This window comes from Pipistrellus kuhlii, unplaced genomic scaffold (assembly GCF_014108245.1).
Source record: "Pipistrellus kuhlii isolate mPipKuh1 unplaced genomic scaffold, mPipKuh1.p scaffold_m20_p_10, whole genome shotgun sequence".
NCBI classification, from domain to species: domain Eukaryota; kingdom Metazoa; phylum Chordata; class Mammalia; order Chiroptera; family Vespertilionidae; genus Pipistrellus; species Pipistrellus kuhlii.
Window position 1 is genome coordinate 26887168 of NW_023425405.1, and position 26209 is coordinate 26913376.

Here is a 26209-nt window from a genome sequence, read left to right on the forward strand (position 1 = left end):
GGACACTATGATGCATACTGACCATCAGGGGCAGATGCTCAATGCAGGAGCTGGCCCCTGGTGGTCAGTGAGCTTCCATAGCTGGAGCGCTGCTCAGCTGATTGATGGGCACCAGACACTGGGCTTACGCCTGGCAAGTGCAGCTGTGGTGCGAACCTCTCCTTTGGACACCCACCCTGTGTGCCTCTCCCCCATCCGGACCAGGACTGGAATCAGGACTGACTGGGTGCAAGCCCACAGCCGCTTACCAGGTCATGGGCACACTGGTATCACTCTAGGATGGGTGTGGAGACTTCAGCAGAGCTGCAACAAGCCTACTGAGTGGCAGGCGCAGTGGGACTGGGATGAGCAGAAATGGAGTGGTTCCCGACCTGGGTTCCTCCGGGGCTGCCTGCCACTTCACCCACTACTACATCCCTTGGGAGATGTTGGACTCCCAGTTTTGGCCGGATGCCCACAGGCCATGCAGAGGGACCCTAGTAAATAAAATTTTATATTAATAATATATTTACTAATAGAAGTTATTTTGATGAATAGTTAATAAAATTGCCAAGGTTTTAAATTGTACTCAGGACTTGTTTTAAGCAGGGATGGTAAGACATATAGATTCAGAAATGACTGACAAGAAGGAAGAAGTTATACTCTCAGATCCCTAGAAACATGAAATAAGGTACTCTGCACAGGGCCACCCCAGGGTTGGCCAGGAAGTAAGAGCCTTTACTGTGGTTTCCATAGGAAAGGCATAGCAACACAGGATAAACAGGCTTAGAATTAGCTAGTTTGAATAATTTCAGTGAACTTGGGTGTAGGGGATGTCTCTAGTTGTCTGGCACCTGATCGTGGACTGATTTGGGCAGGGGATAATGGCTTGCTCAGCATGTGGCAGTCTATTAAATGAGACGAAGCTATAGGCTCTGGATGGTTGGTTTTGAAAAGCACGTCAGGATGAATTGTTTGCTGTCTCTAAGAATTGGCTAACCTTGAGAAGGACAATCTCTCTATAATCAGCAAGGCCCAAGATGTTAAAGCATCATAAAATACAGAAAATAAAATCCATGATCAATACAGGGGAAGTTCTTGTGCTGTTACCATAAAACAGGACAAATTATTGAATCATATATTAGATATACTTGTAGCATATGTGAGTGAGTTCTTACAACTAATTCTATTTTGAGATCACGTGTTAATGTTCTATCCTGAAAAAGTGAAAGTGTATTTTTTTTAAAAAAACAGTAGCTTTAAATTCTAAGTAAACTAAATATTATAATGACTTTTTTAAATTTAGAGCAAGAAAACATATTAAACTCTACAGCAAAATTTGGCATCCAGGTCCATCTGTTCTGAAATTCTGGGTATGGCCAAAGAGAAGTAGTAATTGGTTTTCTTCCTTGGAAGACCTAACACTTACCAGGAGTTAGAGATGGAGGACAACTGAGAAAACTTGTAAATGTGAACTGCTACTTCTCAACAGCTGCCAGTATAGGCATGGAAGCAGAGGTTAGCTAAGATTCCATTTTTATTTTGAATTTTCTTTAATGAAAGGCATATTTTCCCATATAGAAGTAATGCTGTCTAAAGAACCTATGAGAAAAGTAAAGCTAGATAAAGGGCCCAGCTATGGGGTATATTAGTAAGTGATTAGAATATAGACAAAAGGGATAGGAGGAAGGAGTTTTCCTTTTATCTTCTGAGATATTTTGTTTGTTAGAAGTCTGTACCACAAAAACTGTAAAGCCTCAACATGAAGGGCTTCAGGGTTATGGCATGAATTGTTTTAGTACTAGTACTCTGAACAAGGTTAACTACTTGGTTCTTCAAATTTTATGTATTAAACAACAACAAAACTGACTATGCCTGAAGGGAGTGTATTATTAATTAGAACTCTTTAGGTTACAAGTGACAGGAACCCAATGGCAAATAGTTAAATGAAAATCAAAAGTCTTGCCTTAGCCGGTTTGGCTCAGTGGATAGAATGTTGGCCTGCGGACTGAAGGGTCCCGGGTTCGATTCTGGCCAGGGGCAGATTCCCAGATTCTGGGCTCCATCCCCAGTAGGGAGCATGCAGGAGGCAGCCAAGCAATAATTATCTCTCATCATTGATGTTTCTATCTCTCTATCCCTCTCCCTTCCTCTCTGTAATCAATGAAGAAATATATTTAATAAAAGAAAAAGAAAAAGAAAAGAAAAACAAAGGTCTTGGGGTTTTGCTAGCTTCAGGCACAGCCAGATTCGAGGACTAGAATTATCCCTCCCCAGTGTCTCTCAATCCTGGAGCATTAAAAAATATATACAGATCTACTGGACAGAATATCTGATAAAAGATATCATAGCATAATAGAATTTAAATAAGATATGTATAACTTAATATAATATAACTTAGTCTTACTTGATCCTTGAGTTTAGTTTTTGAGTAACTTAACTTGTCAATTAATTTTCCCCCCTCTGCTCAGAGCATGTTCCTGTTAGTGGCTGCTACTGCAGCCTGGACTACAGATGAAGATTTGGAACAGAGTTAAAGCCAACCTGCAAAGGTCGTTAATGTGAGCACAAACCAGACCTTTGTTTAACCCTCTTTGATTTTGGGATGACTATGCCCCAGTGTCCACTCCCTCTTCTATAACAGATTGAAGAGTGAAAATTAGAACCCAGGTCAGCCCATGCCTTGCTATTTCTGTAATACTGATTGGAGAAGACAGCCACATCTGACTTAGGTGGGAAGGGGATTATTGGCTCCTATTGCTATGGTCAAAACTGGGGAAAGGTGTGTTTTTGGTATATTTCACTGGAATTTAGAATAGAGATCTCAAATTTCTTCCAATCTCAAAATTCTGTTTTTTGATATTTCCAAAGTAATCACTGTCAATTGATGCTAACTGAGCTAGTCCTATTTGTGGGTTTATATATTTGAGGTCTAACTGTGGTATTAATCTGTGGAACTGACTAGGAAATAGACCACAGTATAGGTATATAGCATTCCTTATATAGAAAAAATTTGTTAAGTTCCAGATTATAGGCAAAAAAGGTCAACTTTTAAAACAAGGCTGCAGATAAGGTTAAACTTAGACTACTCAGATGATACTCTCTAACACTATATATAATATATATATAATATATATATATTAAAGGGGTACTGTGATTCACATTCTGCCCATAAGAGGGCCACAAAAATCAGTACTTCACAATATTTTCTTGTGATAAATTTGTTTACACATTTATTCCTAAACTGATTTTTTTTTTATCCACAAATCCAGATTATCTTCACAATTTATAGAGTTAGAAATCATTTTTTCAAGTTCTCTACGTAAAGGTACTATCAGTCTGTTCCAATTCTTCTAAACCCTTTATTACTATTCAAGTCTCAAGTAGATTAGAATTTCTATCTCATTTTCAGAGATTTAAAGCAGTTTTCCCAAAGTCATTATTTTGTAGTTTAAGCACCTGTAACAAAGAGAGATGAGGTCATTTTAATCAGGATCGCAGATAGTTGAAAATTTAAAAACCAGCATTTTGGCTTTTTACAATATCCAACTGTAAACATGAGGATAATTATTCTTAGTAAAATACAAATAATAATAATAATAATACCACCTACTCTGGGCCAGAGTTTTATTGTACATGATTCTATTTAATCCTGAAAACATCCTGACAAGGTATATGCCATCCTAATTGTTTGAGATAAGGAGATTGAGTTCCAGAGACATTACTGTCATAACTACCATGTGACTTTAATGGGAAGAACTGGCTTCTGACCCCAAGTGCCTTGGAAGCTGAAGTCCACAGCTTTCCTCTATACCACACTGCCTTTCCCCTATTTGGCTCTGAAATGAGTTTCTACTCTATCAAATTTATCATCTCAAGTTTCTTTCTAAATTACATATTTTATTTCCAAAATAAATATTTATGCATGTAAACTTCATTTTAACAGGAAGCGGAGCATCGTTGCCATAAAAGCTTCTGGTGATCTTCCTACGGGAAAAGGAAGTTGTGGTTTACAAGGAGCACATGTGGGGACCCCTAATAAGCAGTTTGTGGGCCGTTGGACCACAGGAGGGCGTGGGGAGGCATTGGGAGGAAGGCAGAGCACATAAATTAAAATGTGAAATCCCTTCAAAAGCAAGCATAGTTGATGGGAATAATTTGGATTCATTGAATATTCTACAACATTCTCTTTGGGAATGCCTTTTTCCAAGTCAGAAGGCATACAACTTTCCAACCACTAGATGTCATTGCTGCTCATAAAATAGAATTGCCCAGGCTCAGGAGAACTCGCTTTTATTTATTTATTTATTTTTAAATTATTTTAAAATATATTTTATTGATTTTGTTACAAGGGAGAAGGATAGAGAGTTAGAAACATCAATGAGAGCGAAACATCCATCAGCTGCCTCATGAACACTCCCTACTGGGTATGTGCCCCCAACCAAGGTACATGCCCTTGACCGGAATCGAACCTGGGACACTTGATTTCTATCCAAACAAGTAAGGGCTCTTTTTTTTTTTTTTTTTTTTTTTTTTTTAAATGAACAGAGACCTGAATGGCTGCACACTCCATTAGGGTCAAATTTCACAAATTTGCTGGAGGCAACTTATTATTATTATTATTTTTTATTGATTATGGTCTCACATAATTGTCCTTATTCCCCCATTCTCATCCCACCCCTCCCTAGATATGCCCCCCATTCCTCCCCCCGCCGTTGTCCATGGCCACAACCCCCCCTGCAACATGGCAGGCGCCTGAACCTTCTCCCATTCTGAGGGAGGTCTCCTGCCCCCTTGGCTGCGTCGCTTCCCATGCATAGCTCAAAGTGGGACCCAGGTAACAGAGACTTAGCTGATAGCAGCTGCCCTCTCATTGCAACAAGACTTATTTGAGAGGACTCATACCCATGGTGTGGGCAAGTGGGTTTTTAATATCCAAGTCCAACCTAGCAGCAGGAATGCTCAGGCCCTTCTCAAGAAGGGAAATAATCAACTCCACTAATACACACATGATAAATGTGATTGATGCTAGAGCGCTGAGTATGACAGATGAATGGTAGGCAATTTCTCAGAGGAAAGTAATGTGGCTAATGGAAATAAACGAATATTCTAAAAAAACAAAAACAAAACAAAAAACAACAACTGATTGTACTGTTCAAAATGCTGTTCCTAATGGGTTAACAAAAATTCTTATTGGCAGAGCGGCCACGGTAAAATTGCACATGTTATGAATCTAAAGTAGTCATAGTGTAGCGCAACTAACTTCATTAAAATGTAAAAGCTATCAAGACTACAGTATAAAATTTCCAAAAGTTTCCTATTATTTAAAATAAAAAAGGGGGTGACAGTGGAAGAATATCATGTAAGAAAATATATCCTGCTAATAATTTCCATCTTAAAAATTTGTGCTTTAGAAAATTAACCTTCATTTGAAACGTTAATAGCAAGATACCCATGAAAATACACACATGATGACAAAACAAGCCAGGGGAAAACCATTTGGGGGGAAAAAAATGGAAAAGAATCCCAAATAAAATGTAAAAAAAATATCCCTTTATTAACTTTTGGTCGAGAATATGTTTGTATATTTTCAGAAAACAACTCCGAGACCATTTGGAATTCTGTAACAGAGAGCAATAGACAGAAGCGCTCCAGCCATGAAGACAGAAGAGACACAATTCAGAGATAGAAGATGCTGACGACGCCTCAGCATACCAGCAGACGGGAACTCGCTTTTAAATGTAGTCTGTTGCTTCCTGTCCTCTTGCCTGAAGTTCACTTTTCAACTGGGAGCCGTGAGAGATGTAAAAGAGACCAAACACATGGGTCCTAACAAGGAACTTGTATTTTTCTGTCAAGAGACAAGACAAACCTATAGAAATAGTTACAGAATATTGCAGAGTGTGCATTCTTTTGTGATTAGTTGCAAATATGAAGGATAGAGGTAACAGGAGCTATAAAATCTGCAAGAGAGAAATAATTGTAAACTGGGGTGGCTGTGGAAGGTTCCACTCATGTGGGAAATAGTGATGTTCTAAAGGATGAATAAGAGATCTCTATGGTAGGAAGAGAGCCATGTCGTTCCGTGGAGGAATGACATGAGCACAAGCATGGACATGGACATAAACACAGAGTCCAGATGAGATGGAAGATGTCTTTAGTGAACAGTGGAGGTCGGTTGTGGAGGAGACGAGCTTCTACTAGATCAGAAATAACACAGAGGAGCGTTGGAATTTACCTTCCCTCCTGAATTTGCCTCTAAAATTTTGAACAGGAGAGTCATTTGGCAAACATTTCATTGTAGGAAGATGAACTGGGCATTGGGGTCAGGCACCAGTGATGAATCACGACTTATAGTGCTCCCTTGTAAACATCATTTGAGTTTTCTTCCCTATGTAAATGGAGTTTCCTTCTGTTTTTGAGGAACTGGTTTATTTGTCATCTGCCATGTTCCTCTCCAGCCAAATCTTGTTCTGGAAATAGCAGCGATACCCAGCCCTTTTCCAACATAAAACTGGCGCCAGCTTGTCTTCCTGTAGAGCAGGGCCATCGGCTTCTGCTCTGGTCTTGCGCCCAGAGACTCACCTTCCTCTGGCTGACCCACTATACTAGTAAAATAATCTGAATTTGAGGGCCCATCTCCTATAGATGGCTCCTCTATTCCAGTTGCGATCCAGGTGGGCGACTGTTTCAGGGGTTTTCCGTTTTCCCCAAACGCCACCTCATCAAATTCCATCAGAATAAAAGTAAAAACCACCACCACCCAAACCTTTCAGACTCTTAGGACCCTTTTAGGTGTTCTGAGGTAAGGGCAGGTCGGCTGGCGGGGTGGAGAAGGTGGCACTTCTTGAGCCGCATTCAGAGTCTGTCCCTGTGTGGCAGCTGGATGTGGCTGGGTCGAAGCTGCTGGACTTCATGGCCTCCCGGGGTTTCCCCGGCGCCTCGGCTTCCGGGCGGGCCCACGCGCGCATTAGGCGGACGGACGGTGCACGAGGAGGTGCTGCCAAGGACCAAGAGCATGGAGAAACCAACAAGGCGATGACTCCGAGGTCCCGGAGGGCCACATGGGGTCCTTGGGGCAACGCGGGAGGCCTTCTTCACACAGAGGCTTCAGGCCTCCAGATTCGGGTCCTCCGAAGGCCTCCAGGCGCTTCCGCTTCCGGTGGTGACGTGCGTGGGTGTTTCCGGTGGCTCCGCTTTCCCTCCACACCGGAAGGCCTGGATTCCTGCTCAGCTAAGTGGAGGCTGGAAACACCGGAGAGCGGCTCACGGTGAGCAGAACGTGCACACGTGTTTTCCATCGGTGGAGGCGGAGCTGATAGAAACTCCGAGGGTTTCTCACCGCGTGGGCGGGCAGTGGGCGGCCCTCTCGCTTCCACTCTCCCCCCGCGCCCACGAGGTTAAAGTGGACGAGAGCCATAGGGCCCCAGGACCAGTTCTCTCACTTGGTTGTCTCTAGTTGTATGTTACGTGGTTCTGAATAGAATGAACTTTAAAACCTAGAGTAGGGGTGTCGAACTCAATCAGAGAAGGGGCCAAAATCTAAAATCCAGCCTAAATCGCGGGACGAATGGTTTACTGAACAGTCATAAACTGTCATATTGATGGAAATGAAGCGGAGTGCAGTGATGACAGCGTGGTGTGGGCCACATTGCAAGGCCTGGCGGGACGGATTTGGCCCTCGGGCCTTGTGTTTGACACATGTGACCTAGAGGCTTAAGACTTGTGAATTGGTCCCGCCAGGGTGGATCAGTGATGGAGCCTCGACCTGTGAACCAGGAGGTCGAGGTTCGTTGGAGTCCAGTCAGGGCACATGCCTGGTTTGCGGGTTGGACTGAGGCGTGCAGGAGGCAGCTGATTAATGATTCTCATCATTGATGTTTCTCTCTCTCTGCCTCTCCCTGTCCCTTCTGAAATAAATAAAAATATATTTAAAAGCAAGCAAACAAACTTGTGAATGGCTTCTCATTGTTCTCAAAAAAGGGCCCCCATCCTCACCTAGCCTCACACTTCCTGGGATGCCTATGTGCTGTGCCGCCTGCCCTTCTTTTACTTCCTTGAGTTCACCATGCTCTGTCCTCCAGGTACCCTGTTCATTTTGCTTTCTGGAACTCCTCTTCATCCCTTTCTTCCTCTCAACCCTGACTCCAGGTGAACTCATACTCATTCTTCAGCTTCAGGTCAACTCTAACTTCCTCAGGGAACCCTTCCTCAGTTATGTCAGCTTCTTTATGATATGCTTTCATAGAATCAGGTGCTTTCTTGTCATAGCATTTATCCTTTCTTACTTACATTCCATATTTGTGCAACTGTTTGATTAAACTCTTTCTCTGTTACTGCAATGTAAATTTCTTGGTGACAGGGTCTCTGTCTGCATTTGAGGGACAGTAAAAACCAGGCATCTCTACTCTGTTTCTGTTGATCCCACAGGGAGTGGTGGTGAGGTGGTGAAGAAGCTGGAAGTTCAGGGTTAAATTCCTCTAGATAAGAGGATTCCAATCATTCTGCTTTGCCTGAGAAAAACAGCTTTACATTTAGTTAACACATCATGCAGTCTGGGCCCTCTAGAACATAGAGACATTAACATCTTACAATCTGATTGTTGCCATTAAATGCCATGGGGCTATGATTGTTGTACCCAGTAAGTCAGATAAAGCTAAACGTGGCCAAGCAATTTTGAGGATATTTCCACAAACAATAAGACCTTTCCTGAAATGACTAAATTCATTGGAGATTCTTGGTCAAGACTTATAGATTACTGCCTAGAAAAATAGAGGCATCTTTGGCAGTCTTTGACACATAGCTTGTAGTGGTCTTACAGTTTATGAGTGTGGCCAAGATAGCAAGTATTTTGTGCAGTGACAGAATTTTCCTATGCCACCTTACTGTGTGGGTAAGTCATGTTGAAGGCTTCTGAATGACACATTCTTTCTTTGGCTTTATTCTGGTAACCCCCTCCTAGTAAACAATGAGTCAATCAAATGATCTCACGCAAATAATGTGATTATATCAGGAAAGAGCATTGTTATGGGAGGTGATTAAAAGCATCTTATATTGTTACTAGTGTCCAGGTGCACGGATTCATAAACATTGGAAAGAAATTAATTAGAAGAAATATTTTAATATTGCTTTTTGCTCTTTCTCTATAATAGAAGTGTCAACCAAATTCACAATCGACAATGACAGATCAAAACATACATGTGCAACTGGCCCCAGCAAGAACTTTATTTGTATCATGCACGCGCGAGTCAACTTAGCCATATATATATATATATATAAATTTGCTTAATTAGACCTGCTTTCTGATTTAGCTAAACTTTTTCCAGCCCAGTGAAGCACCTCAACTTCTCTTTCAGATAATTGTCAGCAACATAGCAGTAAATATCAATATAAAAACAGATCATTATTGTAGATCACACAGGGAGAACAATGAATAAAATATTTAACTGTAGCCGTGTTTGACTATATTCTGCACAGTGAGAAAATCTGAAGTCATTGTCAAGGTCCACCATGTCTTACTTCTTTTCAGTTGGGTCAAGTTTCTAAGCGTTCTAAATCTCCATTTTCAGACTAATGAAAAGAAAATAGAATTTTACTGTGTCTGCTATCTACTTATTCCATGACTTTTGTGAGGATCAAATGAGATGAAGCATGGGAAACGCTTCATAAACATTTGGTTAAACTGTAAAATGTTTGCACCTTGGTATAAAGCAAGTCATGTTCCTGGGCTGAAGAAACTATAAGGAGGCTAGTTGCTAGGGAGAGTAAGCTGGACATTGCTATGTGATGTCATTACCTGGTGCTCACAGCGATTGTTTGTGGACTGAACTGGGCTGTGGGCTGCATTTTGCACCATGGGGTTTTGGCAGCATTGGCTGCAATTTGGTGGGGTGTAGCTCTGGGATGGTGGCAGGGCCTGTGTCCCATTTGGGGGAAGTCGAATGTTGGTTTGTTGGCACCAGGCCTGTGGTGCAGTTTATTTTTAAACTAGAAGCCCAGTGCATGAAATTCATGCATGGGTGCAGTCCCTAGGCCTGGCTGGCAATTGAAGTGCAAGCGTCTAGTGTGGAAGAGCAGGTCCCAGTTGACCTCTGGGCCCTGGGAAACACCAGGGCCCCTGGGTCCTTGTGCAGCCTCCTCTGTCTGGGTCATCAGCCCCTGCCTGGCTCCTTTAGTGCCTGGGAGCTGGGAAGCAGCACCGTCCCCCACCACTGCCACTCATCACCATAGGCAGGGCCATTGAGCCCTACTCACATGTGCATTGGCCCGATGCCGCCTGCTCATCTGTTCCACCATCTCGCCATAGTCCCGTTCTTGTTGGGGCCCATTGGGGCCTGCTGCCAGCACCATATCACCAACAACTGCCATGTTTCATGCTGTCCCCTGGTGGTCAGAGCACATCATAGCGAGGGGTTGAACTCCCAGTCAAGGGGACAGTTTGCATGTTAGACTTTTATTCTATAGGATGGCCAGTGTGTGTCATGGCAGCTCCTGTGTTGGATATCTGCCCCTGGTGGTCAGTGTGCATCACATCTACCTGTTGGATGGATGGACACTTAGCCTTTTATATATGTAGATATATTTTATGTTTAGTATTGTGTCTGGTTGTATACTTAAAAAAATGATCACAACCATATTTCTAATTCCCCATGCTGTTCTAAAACATTGCCTCAAGGTTTGAGGTCTTTTTTCTTCTCTTTGGAGTTGGGTGGCATTTTGTGGTTGTCTTGGCAAAGAGAATGTGATAGAAGTGACACTGCATGACTTACAAGGACAGTTAAAAAAATGTGATGTGGCTTTCACCTAGTTTACTCTTTCTCAGGATGCTCATCCTCACAACCCTGCCACCATGTTGTGAGGAAGTTCAACCCACAGGTATAGGCTAGGGATAGGTTTATAAGCCCATAGAATCAGCTAAGGTCTCAGCCTACTACAGTTATCAATCAATTCATGTATGGGTAAGCCTCTGGCTGATTCTAGCCTCAGTATTTGAGTTCTCCCAGATGATGGTAGGCAGAGCAGAGATGAGGTGTTCCCACAAAGCTCTGTCCAAATTGCAGCTTCATAAGCAAAATAACTGCTGATATAAGTTTTTGGTGGCTTGTTATATAATAGTAAGTAATTGGAAAATCAGTCCTAAATAGGAAGCAAAGCATTCTATTTCAGCTTGCCTCTGTGCTTTTATTGATTCTATTTCTTGGGTCTGAAATATCCTTTCTTTTTTCTCCTCTTCCATTCCTTTTACTTGTCTAACTCTCCTGTTTATTCTTCTTGAATCAACTCAGGTATTAATCTCTTTAGGAAGACTTTTATACTCCTTAGTCAAATGCCCCTCCTATTTGTTTTAATCCTAATACCAGTCCTAGTCACTTGGGCTTTCAGGATCCATTTAAGTGTATGATGTTTACACCAGTTGATGCATTCATCTTGATATATTATTCATCTTTGTGTTATTCATCTTTGTACACTTGGAAACTAACATAGTGCCTGGCTCCACCATCTACTTACTACCTGTGTGGACTTAGCCAAGTTAATAAATGTATCCAAGACTCCCTTTCCTTATCTTTGAAGGGAGATAAAAGGTCCAACTCATAGTGTCTTGTGAGGATTAGAAGATAAAGTCATCTAAGGTTCTGGCACATACTAAATACTACATAAATGCTAGCACAGTTATCAGAGTAGCCTCAAATAGGTGGAAACACCCAGAATTCCAGAAAGCATATCTAAGATAGATCCTAACCCCACTTTCCTTCTCATCCACTGGGCAACTTGGAACCAATTACTTTTCCCCAACAAGATAATTTTCTCTATATACTACCCATAGAGGGAGGGAGGGTATAGTTTAGAAATGGAGTTGATCAATGGGTTTTGACACTCACAGCAGAAACAAATTTTAAGGATTTTTATATTTCTAAAAGCCAAGTTCTTGAGACAGATAAGTGCTTTAAAGTTCAAAAGCTTGGCTTTGGATATCAGAATCAAAAATTCTGAAGGTAATAAGGCATAGAAATTATGCCCAAATCATCTGAATGTCTGGTTATGTAAGAATTAATGGGAGAGACTCAGATCTTGCCCTGAATTCTCTCCCACCTCCTAAGCAGAGGGAATTGGTACATGATATCTTAGGGTGCATAAGCCAGAGGAGACTGGAAGCCTTTTAGAAGCCCCATGGTTATCATGGACCAAAACAGCAGACCAACCATGGCATGGTAAAGAGCCTAAGTTAATAGCTCAGAGTCCCTTGTACCCTAGAGGTGAGAGAAAGAATCCAATGGAGGTGCAAATTACTGAGAGAGATCCAGTGGACTTGAAGGAACCTGAGGCAAGAAAGGAAGGCATAGTGTGTGTGTGTGTGTGTGTGTGTGTGTGTGTGTGTGTGTGACTTCATGACTGCTCGAGGCCATTATCATCAGCACCTGCCAACTCATGACAATAAACACCAGTTGAAGAGATTTATAGCTCAGTAGACATTATATAGATATTGTCATAGTTACATTTTTTTTGGTTAATTCCTAGGTGTGAGGGAGTAATTTGAATACAACTTATTTAGTCAGAGACCTTTTTTCCTTCCATTACTCTGCCTTTAGAATGGAAGGGTCTTTTTCTTCAAGTTAATGGGTAGCATGATGATGTCTAGACTATTGCAGTAGCACCCCTCTGGAAGCCCAATTAGTAAATTTAGGGCACTCGCTTCCATGTGGTTTACCAGCAGTCTCAGCCAGCTTCTCCCCAAGAAACAAATGCACAAGCTTTTGTGGAAGCCAGCGGAAATATCCCTCTTTTGGAAACATGCTGCTTTCTTAGAATTTACTTGTGGCTCTCAGCATGGTCGACCTTCTTATCACTGTAATTTGGAAAAGCACATGCTGTTCTCAATAATCTTGGCAACAGACTTTATGAGAAAACTTTGTGGAAGTTGTCTTTTCCAGTTATAGCTAAACCACCAGGGTCAAGTTCTATTTAGCACTGGTGAATATAGTTGCAAAGCCTGCAATATTCAGAGATAAAGCACAATGGGGGAACAGCATAGAGGAGCAGTTCTAACAGGGGGAATTTATTAGATTGTATAGGTCTAGGTTATTGTCCTAGCTCCAACAGTTTCTAGCTCTAAGACCCAGAAAGGTATTTTAGTTTCTGTTTTTCAGTTTTTTTTCTTTTTTTTTTTTTCTATAAAATAGACTTTCCTTGTGAGATTTTTGAGTTAAATAAAAATGCATACAAAGCACAATGTCCAGAATTTTGTAAGTTCTCAAGGAATATTGGCTGCTATTATCATGTTTGTTATTATTCTCAGCATTGATAGTGGCCGAAAGGATAGACATTATCTGGTGCTCCATCTACCTTGCAATCTGAACACTTAATTTTGTGTATCTGGAAGCCAGATGCTAATAATCTAGATTGAAAAACTGCTCAATAAATGTTTCCCCTCTATTTTTGAGCATACAGAGGGATGGCTCTTACCCACCTGCTTGAGTGTAGTCATGACCATATGACTTGCTGGAGTTAATAAAATAAGAGTAATGATACTTATCACCTCAATCAATGACAATTCAGATGGTGTAAGTTCTAAGAGAGAACACCGGGTGCAGAAAACCCTGCCAAAATGTGATAGATGTAGTGTAAATGAAAAATAAACTTTTCAGCTTTAAACCACTGACATGACTGAAATGATTGAAATGTGGTTGTCATTTGTTGTTATAGCTTTACTTTGCTCAACTCATCCCAGCAAGCACAGAAGAGCAAAGTCAATAAAACCTATTTTGCTTTTTGATAATTATTTTGTATAGCATCCTTTTGTCATTTAAAGAGGTTTTTTCTTTTTATTGTTTAGAAATCATTGTCACAATTAACTATTTTTTGTTCAAATTCCCAGAAATTATTAATTTATAATTGTTTTGCAATACCATATTGCACTAATTTTAGCTTTTGCATTGTGAGTTTAATTTTGTGGTTATTGTTTCTAACAAGCTCAATTTGCTTATGTCAAAATTTTGGAGATATAAATTTCTTTAGGGAGATGTGAATCTTGTATAATTTTCTAGTCAATAATAAAGGTTTATTAGAAAGGGAGCAGTGCATAGAACAAATTCAAGGACTAGATTGATAAGTTCCAAACCTGCTTCTGCCATTACTGTGTTACTTGCTGTAAGTTTCCTATCTGTCTCTGTGTTTCACTTCTCTCATCTATAAAAAGGGATAATATTAGTGTCCAACTCAGAGGATGTTTTAGAATATCCCATGACTAGAAGGCAGTGCACAAATTCTATGCATGGGTGAGGTTTCTAGAGGTAGCCTGCGGAGATTGGGACTCAGCTTGTGCCTTCAGCCTTGCAGCCCCAGCTTTCACCCCCAGCATCACAGCCCTGCTTCACCATCCCGCCACAGTCATGCTCTTGTTGGAGCCCATCAGAGCTGGCAATGCTTCCACTGTAGCCTGCTGCCAGTGCTGAGTCGCAGATACCCGCCATGTTTCACGCCACCCCCTGGTGGTCAGCACATGTCATAGCAAGTGGTTGAACTCCAGGTCTCCTGGTTGAACAACCACCTAAGTCACATGTGTCAAACACAAGGCCCGCGGGCCAAATCCGTCCCGCCAGGCCTTGCAATGTGGCCCGCACTGCACTGTCATCACTGCACTGCGCTGCGTTTCCATCACAATGACAGTTTATGACTGTTCAGTAAACCATTCGTCCCGCGATTTAGGCTGGATTTTAGATTTTGGCCCCTTCTCTGATTGAGTTCGACACCCCTAACTCTAACTGATATTCCTATTGAACTAAAGTGACTTAAAAAAAAAAAATCTAGAATGCTGTATTTAAGAATGTTATTTGTGTAGCAGAGAGATTAAATGAAATATTTAATCAGCACTTTTACCCTACTTTTAGAAATACGTAACTGTTTAAAGAGTGTTTAATGTACATCAATATTTGTAAGATCAAATCAAGAAAGAAAAACTTTATAAACAGTATTTAGGTGTAAAGTTTATGAATTTGATTATATTTTAAAAAATACAATAGTTGGATACATTAAATCTATCTAAACAAAGATGTTCTTATTACATGGAGAACTGGTCTCAAATATTTAAATTTGAACAATCTCATTTTCTTATTTATTTAGAAACTGTTCTAAATTATTATCCTATATTTTTAAATTTTATAGATGAGAAGATGTGCCAGACCATATATTATTGAAAAGGGAATGTATTTGGTATAGAGCTTTTCATAAATTATAGAAACAGTTTCCCTCAATTCTGTGAATTCCTGTTAACAAGATACTAAACAAACACATACACACATCAATATGCCCTTGACTTAAAAACAACTCCTGAGGTTTATTTTGTCAAGAATATATCCTATATAACAAAAGCCTAATATACTAAGTGTCCGGTTGTTCTGTCAGTCACTCAACCAATCAAAGCATAATATGCTAATAATATGCTAAGGCTGCTCAACTGCTTGTTATGATGTGCACTGACCACCAGGGGGGAAATATTCTGACAGGTAGGTTAGCTTGCTGCTGGGGTCTGGCCTATTGGGACAGAGCGAGATGGGTTAGACATGCCCTGGAGCCCATTTGAGGTCCCTCCCTAGCTGGCCAACCTCCCATGTCCCTCTTTGGCTCTGATTGTGCAACGTTGGGGTCTCTTGGCCTGGCCTGTGCCCTCTCACAATCCAGACTGAGGGAGTGCATGAATTTCAGTTATATAATATATATATAGCAGCTTCCCCAGTTGGTCTATTTTATTTATTTACTAGAGACCCAGTGCAAGAATTCGAGACCAGTGGACTGGGGGAAGGGTCGTAGGAGGATGGCTGGCTGGCCCTGCCCCTGATTGAGGTACGGGGGCTTACTTGGGGAGAAGCCAGGGAAGGGGAGGGGCTTCAGGAGGTTGGCTGGCCTGTCCACCCCCTATTAGGATTGGGGTACGATCAGGGGTGGGGCTGGCCAGGAGGATGGGCTACAGACTGATTAGGGTGGTGGGGCCCTCCTCCCCATTGGGATAGGGGAGTGATCAGGGGTGGGCTGCCCAGGGGGAAGGGCTGTTGGCCAGTAAGGGTGGTGGGGGCCCATCAAGGGCAGGGATGGCCTGGGGAAGGGGCTGCAGGAGATTGGCTGGTTGGCCCCACTCCCTATTGGGGTGGGGGGTGATAAGGGGCAGGGCTGATGGTGGGGAGGAGTCGGCCATGGGGAGGGGTTGTGGGCCTATTGTGGTGGGGTAGGCTGATGGGGTGGGGCTGGCCAGGGGAAAGGGAGTGGGGCAGTTGGCCAGCCAGTCCTGCCCTTGATTCAGGTGGGAGAGTTTGGTAGTCGGAAGTACTTATTAAAGGATATTTTTGAGAACAGGAACTAGGAAGAATGGGAAAAGAGCAGGTTTGAGCAGAGGAATAAGTAAAGCTGCAATGCTGACCAGGGATCAGCCTCTGGTAACCACATAGAGAGCTCTTGGGTCAATGGAGAAAAAAGTAGATCTATGTACCTGAAGGAGCCAGTTTTCTGGCCATAGTGGGTGTCATAGCACCAGTCATTATGGTCATTACGGTGTTATGGTCAGTGGCTTTTTATATGTGTAGATTTTTTATGTATTTTAATTGACTTCAGAGAGGAAAGAAGAAAAGTGAGAAGAAACATCAATGATGAGAGAGAATCATTGATCAGCTGCCTACTGTACACCCCTACTGGGGATTTAGCCTGCAATCTGGGGATGTTCCACAGCTGGGAATCAAACTGTGACCTCCTGGTTCATAAGTTGAAACTCAATCACTGAACAACACTGGCCGAGCCCAGCTGAACTTTTATATTTATTGATGTCAGTGACAATTGAGAAAAGTAGTCTGTGTGCAAGAGTATAAATTTCTTAAGAATTTATATCAGGAAAAAGAATTAATGACTGTTGAATATATTACAGAAATTACTGTAAAATGAACCTGGAAAAAAAAAGAAAATACATGCAGTTCCTGGGGACACAATTAAATTGCATTTTCATTTAAAATGTTAAAAAATAATTTTTGAAATATTTATAGATTGTTTTTAAATTTCATTTTAAAATACTTAGGGACTTCCCAGTTCAGAGTAAGTCTGGAGGCCAGGATATTAAAACCTTTTGAGTAAAAGTTTTGTGTTCCGATTTCCCCAAGGATGTTGTGAAATCTCTTGGGAATGAACTTGCAGAATTACAGAGATGTTCTTCCAGACTTTAGTTTGGCCCTGACAGCCTTCTTTTTTGTTTTTCCTGCTATTGCATAAAACATAGAACAGCTAACCAATCAATCAATCAATCAATCAAACAAACAAAAAAGGCTGGGTCTATAGAAATGTATAGTTTGTGAAATTACTTATAGTGAACCCATTAGAAAATACAGTTTGAAGCATAATTATATTCTCTTATTTTCCCTGGTTGATAACATATGACCTGAACTATTTGTCCATAACTCTCCTTCCTTCCTTCCTTCCTTCCTTCCTTCCTTCCTTCCTTCCTTCCTTCCTTCCTTCCTTCCTTCCTTCCTTCCTTCCTTCCTTCTTTCCTTATGATGTGAAGAGTTGTAACCTGGATGGTCTTACTCTGACCACTGGGTACACTGGCTCTTGGATCTCTAAGGAGACTCAAAGTCAGCCATTGCCTGAGGCCACCCAACAGGAGCTACAGAGAGATCTTCAGATTCTTCCTCTTTGTTTGGGGTTTGGAGGTGCCCAGATGAGGCCCAGCTGTGAAGCAATGCAAACTGCTGTGGGGCCTTGGGCCTTCTTTTGGAGTTTCTGGGCTCTCTGACTGAGCTGCAGTTTGTTAGGTTTTAGATTGCAAAAGGCCAGGCCATTCATATGCAAAAGCCTCTGTGCTAACTTGGGAGAGGTTGTAAGTTGTGTAGGGTCTCAGGGAATCACCAGGGCAGAGCAAACAGCAATGGCTGATGGTCCCCGAGGCACTGTGCAGGAACAATGATCACTGCAAGAATCTATGAGAGAAAGCCACCCTCGTTTTCCAGTCTGATGCCAGACAGCCCAGTTTCTCCCTGTATGAGTCTGGGTCCCCAGAGTCTCACCTGGAACTGGAGTTCAGAGACATTGGGAGCTTGTATCTCCCTTCTGATTGAAAAAAACAATATACCCAGTTGCCAGCTCTTTTCCGCACATGCCCCTACCTCTGCACTTCACTTCTGCACTTCCACACCTCCTCCCATTCTTAATGTGTTTTTCTCTTTCCTTCTAGTTGTATAAATTCAACTCAGCCAGCCTTCCTGTGGTTCTGGGTGATATCCATTTGTCTTTTAGTTGTATTTTTGATGTGGTTGTGCAAGGCAGAAAGTTCAGGTGTTTACCTATGCCACAATCTTGGTTCCTCTCTATTCCACTTTCTTACAGTTATACAAAGTAATAACAAAACTATTAGTGAGTTTAGCAATTCATATCTTAAACCTGATTATCAAGTATAGTATAATACTGCAGGTGCTTGATTGAGAGTCAAATCAGCTTAGATTTTGATTTTTAGCTTTTGCTGTGTCAAAAAAAAAAAAATAGTCCCCAAATTTCAGAGGCAGCTACACTAATAAAAGATAAATATGCAAGTTGACCATATCTAGGCCACACCAGCCAATCAGGAGCAACTATGCAAATTAACCCAAGAAAGATTGTGGCAGCTGGGGATGGGATAGCCACTTTTGTGCACTCCTGCGCAAAGTGGCCTGCGTCCAGGGACAGGCATTCTCCGCATAGGCCTGGCCACTCCAAGCCTACACAGAGCAGCTGGAGGCAGGGTGGGAACCTCCCCGGGACCAAAGCGCTCCTAGCCAACATGGATGCAAGTAGCCAGGGGTGGGGTGGCATGTCCCCCGCAGCAAACTAGCAGACAGCAGGGTCCTGCTTGCCCCTGCCCCCGGAAGCTAAGGACAAGCAGACCTTTACAGAGAGCAGACTCCAGAGCCTGTAGTGTTGTCAAGCAGGCAGGTCCTCAGAGAGCAGAGAACCATGGGGAGCAGGCCTAAGCCATCAGTAGGACATCCCAAGAGGAATCCCAGATTGGAGAGAGTGCAGGTTGGGCTGAGGGACCCTCCCCTCCCACTGGGCCCCTAGTATAACAATAAACATTAATTTCTTGCTCATATTACATGAGGGTTGTGGGGTGGCTATAGCTGAGCTTCATGTGTTTTCTAATTCTTGGACTTTGGCTGGTGAGCATCTGTTATCTGGGGCATGCTCTTCTCATGGTGAAGAGAAGTCAAGAGGAACACAAAAATAATCCACTTAAGTACATTGGACCCTCACATTCCAGTTCACATGTCCCAGCCCCAAATCAGTGGGGCAGAGAAGAGAACTCTGCCTCTAAGGAAGCACGTGAGGGTGGGAGGGAATGACAGGTGAGGAGGGAGTGATAATGAACAGTAAATTCAATCTGCCACAAGTACCTCTCTTGGAAATACTGTGGACCCTTTACAGGGAAATCCCATAATAAGCTCAACATGTCAATTCAGACTAGTAATAAATTATTTCTAAGTCAGAAACTTTTAGAACCCAAGTAGATTTTTTTGGTCTTTAAAGTCATAGATTCCTTTATTTAAAGTGATATGTGTTTGGAGGCCCCAAAATAAAAATATGATATGAGGGTAGGACCTACTGTCCTACCTGTGGACTGCTTCCTCTTTCCCTCCTTACTTCCGTCACTACAGTTTCCTGGTAAACACTAAGAGGATTTAGCAGAATTTGAAAATCACCAGTGTAGTTAATTTCTCAGTGCAGGCTGTACAGATGTACAGGGGTATTAAGTTAAAAAAATAAAGTAAAATGTTTTTTTTAATATATTTTATTGATTTTGTACAGAGAGGGAGATAGAGAGTTAGAAACATCAATGAGAGAGAGTCATCGATCAGCTGCCTCTTGCACACCCCCTACTGGGGATATGCCCACAACCAAGGTACATGCCCTTGACCGGAATCGAACCCGGGACCTTTCAGTCCCCAAGCCGACGCTCTATCCATTGAGCCAAACCGGTTTCAGCTAAAATGTTTATTGGTTGAACAAAGTTAAGTAGAACTGCAGGAATTGTCAGAGCCTTTACTGTGTTAATGCTCCTTGTGAATCTCCAAGAGGGGTGTAAAGGTCTCAGGGTTGCCCAAACTTTTTTGGAAGCACACATGCTTTATGCTTTAGCACACATCTTAGGAATGGCTGCATAAAACAGCTGCTGTTTTATTTAAAATATATCTGGAACAGAAACTCAAGATGGAATAACTGGCTGAGTTTTTCTAATCTAGTTAGTTGTAGAGATCACATTAAAATTCAGGTCTCCCCACTTATCTCCCCACGAGTCTTTGGTTGTGTTGCTGACTTTGATCCTATGACCAGGGCATACTTTTGCAGTGATGTAGTGGTTCATGGAAGTATTTTAACCTTTGAGAACAAAAGGCTGGATAATGCCTCTGTAAGAAAGAAATTGAGTAATCATGAGTAACTGGTTTCACAAAGTGAATGAAGGATTGTATGATCTGAACTGAAGCAACTATTGGGGATAAACCACATTAGCAAATGCTTGAGGATTTCTCCCCCAATGAATTTAAGGCTTTATTCATGAAGAAAATAATGGGTATTGAAAACTGTAATTTTCCATAGTACACCAACTCTGCTCTTTTTTTCTCTTTCTCTTTTCTTTACAAGCGAATGACTGTTGTGATGTGAATAATTTATGTATGAGGTTATTATTTGAAAAGTTCTCTAAGATATACTACTTAGGAAATAAGTTTGGCCTTATTGGACCTGTTCTTAGAGCCAAAGAGCTTCATAGCTATTATACATTCAGATGGAGTAATCACCATCAATCTTATGTATTTAAGGAAGATTCATAATATTAAGTGGTGGTGGAGATAGAATGGACAACCTTAATTCTTATATCATTACCTGTGTCTTGAAAATCTAAAATTTCAAGAGTTAAAAATCTAAAAATTTCATTAGTAAATGGGAAATATCTCAAAGAATTAGGATGGCCTGACTGGTATGGTTTAGTGTTTGAACACCAACCTATGAACCAAGAGGTCACGGTTTGATTCCTAGTTAGAACACATACCTGGTTGCAGGCTTACTCCCCAGTGTGGGATGTACAGAAGGCAGCTGATTGATGATTCTCTCTCATCACTGATGTTTCTATCTCTCTCTTTTTCTCCCTTCCTCTCTGATATCAATATATATTTTAAAAAATTAAAGAAAAGAAAAGAATTAGGATGAACACTAGTAGAAGCTGTTTGATGTCTCAAATATCTTTAAAATATAAAAAGTAGAGAAAAGAACAGTGAATTGAATCATAAACACTTTTAAACTTAACATTGTTTCATAAATACTGAGAAAGTGCAACTTCAGATTTCCTTTTATTGTTCTTATAGTGTACACATTCTATTACTTTTTTTTTTAATTGTTTAAAGTATTACATATGTCTTCCTTTTCCCTGACTGACCCCTTCACAGCCACTCCTATTCCCCAGGATAAGCCCCCACCACCCAGTGTCAGTGTCCATTGGTTATGCTAATATGCATGCATATAAGTCCTTTGGTTGCTCTCTCCTTTCTACCCCCTGCCCTCCATATTGTATTACTTATATTTTTGATTTGGTAGCTGAAAGAGGCAAGAGTGGTGTTTATAGTTTTATGAGGCTTTGCCTTAAGCATTAGTGATTTAAATTGCAAAAGAGCAAATATAAAACTTTTCAGGTGTGTGTAAATGAAGAATATATGTGAAGATAAAACTGTGAGTAGAATACAGATTAAAGGATGACACTGATTTTTAAAATCTACAGTTACAGTAAATATTTGTTTTAGGTAAATACAATGATCTCTGATTTCATTAGCTTTTGTGTACCTATTGATTAATTTCTCTATTATTTAAAATTTGAGGCCTGGTGCATGGATTCATGCATGGGGGATGGGGGAGTGTAGGAGGGAGGGTCACTTAGCCTGGTCTGCGCCTCTTGCAATCCTTTACCCCCTTGGGGGATGTCCAACTGCCGATTTAGGCCAGATCTAAACCAGCAATTGGACATTCCTCGAGGGATGTACAATAGCAGTGCACCAAACAGGCTGCTAGGGAGGAGCCTGAGCCAGAGAGGAGCCCGAGCCGGGGAGGGGTGCCATGCTGCTCTCATGGTCATCTCAGCCTGCTGCACCTGCTGCCACTGCTCGGATGATTAGTGACTTTGAGCATGTTTTCACATGTCTCTTTGGCCTTCTGTATGTCCTCTTTCGAAAAATGTCTATTTAGGTACTTTCCCATTTTTTGATTGGATTGTTTATCTTCCTTTTGCTAAACTGTATGAGTTCCCTGTAAATCTTACCATTTGCAACAGCATGGATGGACCTGGAGAGCATTAGTCTAAGTGAAGTAAGCCAATTGAAAAAAGATAAATATAACATGATCTCACTTATTTGTGGAAAATAATGAACAACATAAACTATTGTAATAAAAAAAAAATAGAGCCAGAGGAAAAAATATTTTAGAATATAATAGAAGTAAACCTGTTGTTTGCAGGCTTTTAGTATTTCCTACAACTTTTGTGATATTATACTATATTAGTACAGTTTTGGTAAAATCATATTTAAAATCTTATTTCTTGAAATATTAATCTTTATTACATATAATATTATATATAAAATATTTTTTTCTTGAAAAAAATTTGTTGAGTGAATAGGCCATTGCAACATTTTCTTCCTGTATTTCTTTTTAAGAAAAAAAAATCACACTAAAATAAATAAAAATTAGCATCTGTTAAACAAAACAAAACAAACAAGCAAACACAAAATATTTAAGGAACTCTCACAACTTGTCACACACACATAAAAATGAACCATCCATTAAAAAATGGGCAGAGTCCATGAATACAGAATAGGGTGGTGAAGGCCTGGAGTGGGTGGGAATTGGGTAGTGTGGAGCAAGGGGAAGAAAAAAAGGGGGAACATCTAAGTACTCTCTAATACTCTAAAAAAATAAACATATTTTTTTAAAAATTGGCAGAGTGACCTCAGCCCGGAGCTGAGCCTGGAGAGTACAGAGTGGAGGTGGGGGAGGGTGGAGCGGAGGGTTGGAGGGGCGGGGTGTGGGCCTCCTTTGTATGGAGCGCGCTGGCCTGGAGAGGCCCTGGAGGAGGCACCAGCGGCCCCCTGCCCCATGACCCAGGAGAGGAAATTTCCACTCCAGCTGCTATCTTGTGACTCCATGCTGCCAGCCCAACCGAGAGTGCAAGCTTGATCTTGCTCTTCTACCTAGTCTTTTATGGGTTCGTGGCTGCACTCTTCACATTCACAATGTGGGTTATGCTTCAGACGCTGAATGATGAAGTTCTAAAATATCGAGACCAGATTTCTAGTCCAGGACTTACAGTTTTCCCAAAACCAGTGACAGCGATGGAATATTCATTTAGTGTGTCTGAAAAAGAGTCCTATAATGGTTATATTGAAGACCTTAAGTTTCTAAAGCCATATGCTTAGGAAGCAAAGAAGAATCTCAAAAACAGCCAGGATGATGTCCTCTTTGAACTGAAGGGCCAGTTTATGAAGCATGTCAGTTTCCTCTTACCTTACTTGAAGCATGCAGTGGGGAGAATGATTCTGATTTCGGCTACTTCTAAGGACATTCTTGTATTGGTGTGAAAATGAACAGAATAATTGGATTAAAGCCTCAAGGAAAACCAGCAATAGAATGCACTGGTAATTCTAAGGGTGAAAGCACAACAACTCTACCAGTTTATCCTCCTGAGGGAAACATAGACTTAAATTTTTTTTCCATATTATGGGAAAAAACTGCTTGTGAGTTATCTACAGCCATTAGTTGCTGTCCAGCTCAACTATACTGCTAGCAGTACCCCAAAAGAAGTAACAGTCGAGTGCAAGATTGTTGGATCAAAAAACCTGATAAACTATAATCGTAACAAGTTTTTAGGATGAGTTGCTTTCAAAATCACAATGCGTGCATAGTTGGAGTTAGAATATGTCCACAGAGTAAATGTTGTGTTGTCTGTCTTTATTTTGCATCACCCAGACCTGGCATTCTAGAGTATGAGATCACCTGAGAGAGAGGTGGGGTGGTACATGGCGCTGCGGTAACATTGTAATGTGCTTCCCAGTTGTAGTGTTCAGTGTCCTCTGAAGTAACTGCCTGTTGCCTCTGCTGCCTTTGGAACATTGTACAGTTGTCAGACAGGGACTGTGAACACCTGATTCTGAACATGTGGGTCTTGTCCTATTTTTTTTTTTTTTATGTGGTTTAATTGCCAAGTGTCTAAAGCTTAATGTGCTGTGCCATGTAAATATTTTATAGACTTAACATTAGTTAAATGTTTTATATTGATGCCAACCAAGTTTTAGGGATAAAGTGGTACCTGACCAACATGAAGTGACTTTACAGCTGCAAGATATGTGTGGGGAGAAGTTCTGTGTGTGAGGAGGAAAAAAGAAAATAACAGCAGATTTGAAAGATTAAAAAAAAATTGGCAGAATATCAGAATAGATATTTCTCCAAAGGGGACTTACAGATAATGTATAGACATATGAAAAGATGCTCAACATCACTAATTATCAGTGAAATGCAAATTAAAACCACAAGGAGATATCACCTCACACCTGTCAGAATGGTTAACATCAATAAATCAACAAATAAGTGTTGGTGAGGATCTGAAGAAAAGGGAACCATTGGTGGGATTGTAAACTAGTACAGCCACAAAGGGAAACATGATTTAGGTTCCTCAAAAAATTAAAAAGAGAAGTAGGCTATAACCCAGCAATTCCACTTCTGCATATTTGACCTGTATTTTTATTTTATTTTTAGTTTATCTGAGATACCAAAAGGATCTGTGGTTCTAGATCCCTTTAAGGGAGGAGCTGTATTGGCTTTATATTACCTATTTGCATATAAATGCAAACCCTCCAGAACACATGTGTCAAACACAAGGCCCTTGGGCCAAATCCGTCCTGCCAGGCCTTGCAATGTGGCCCACACCGCGCTGTCATCACTGCACTCCGCTGCGTTTCTATCACAATGACAGTTTATGACTGTTCAGTAAACCATTCGGCCCGCGATTTAGGCTGGATTTTAGATTTTGGCCCCTTCTCTGATTGAGTTCGACACCCCTACGTCCAGAAGATGGCAATGAAGATTAAGCATGTGTGAGCAAGCAGAAGCAATGTGCAAGACATAGTCAATTTTATAGCTGCAGGCAGGACAGTTTACCTCACTCAATCACATATAGAGTAGTTATTTAAAGGAAATACTGTGTGTCGGTAGTTGGCAAACTGCGGCTCTCGAGCCATATGCGGCTCTTTGGCCCCTGGAGTGTGGCTCTTCCACAAAATACCATGTGCGGGCGCGCAGGTACAGTGCTATTGAAACTTCGTGGCCCATGTACAGAAGTTGGTTTTCGGCTCTCAAAAGAAATTTCAATCGTTGTACTATTTATATTTGGCTCTATTGACTAATAAGTTTGCCAACCACTGCTGTAGGTAAATTATTCAATTTAATAAATTACAAAATTAAAATTTTAAGAACTTGCTTTAAATAAAATAATTGGATATATTTGCTTGCTTTTCTTTCTTAGGATAATCCTGGGATGTGCCTCTTGTTTTGATGTCTGTGACAGGTTTTACAGAAGGCAGATTAATCAGCTTTCATGGAAAACAAAACAAAACAAAACAAAACAAAACACATGCCATCACTTGCTGCTGAGATTAGAGTGTGGAAGGCTTCTGGGTACTGATAAAGTAATAACCTCAACAAAAATAAATGTATATTATTAGAGTAAAAACAAAATATTTTGTTATAGGATTTAATAACATTACTAAAATAGCAAGTTCTTCAAAGCAAATAATGGTAGATACTCTTGGTTATTTTTTCCAACACCCATTCCCACACTTCTTTCCCTTGGACACTTTTATTATAGAATATGTAAAAGTTAAATACTAATTTTTCTAACTTCTCTAAGCATGTGACATTTCCAGTTACTGAAACCTGGCGGTGGGATGTGGGCTGACTAGAGGACACTAATGTGATGTAAGCCATCTTGTAACCGTGAGTTTACATACATGGGAAACAAGCCAAGAGACCAATAAAGATTTGATCATAATAGTGTTGAGTTACTGAGCCCATGAGTGCAACTGCCATCTTCAAATTGACGTATGAGTTCAAGATGTTGTTACTTAGGTATTCTGGTACATGTAGCTAAAAGCAAGTTTGAATACTAATATATGTTAAAAACGGTACAGACATTATA

General features: G+C 41.0%; 1 pseudogene; it reads left to right on the forward strand.

Moving 5' to 3' along the window:
- Positions 1-6894: 6894 nt before the first annotated feature.
- On the forward strand, positions 6895-24038 carry LOC118714573 (annotated as a pseudogene).
- Positions 24039-26209: the final 2171 nt, after the last annotated feature.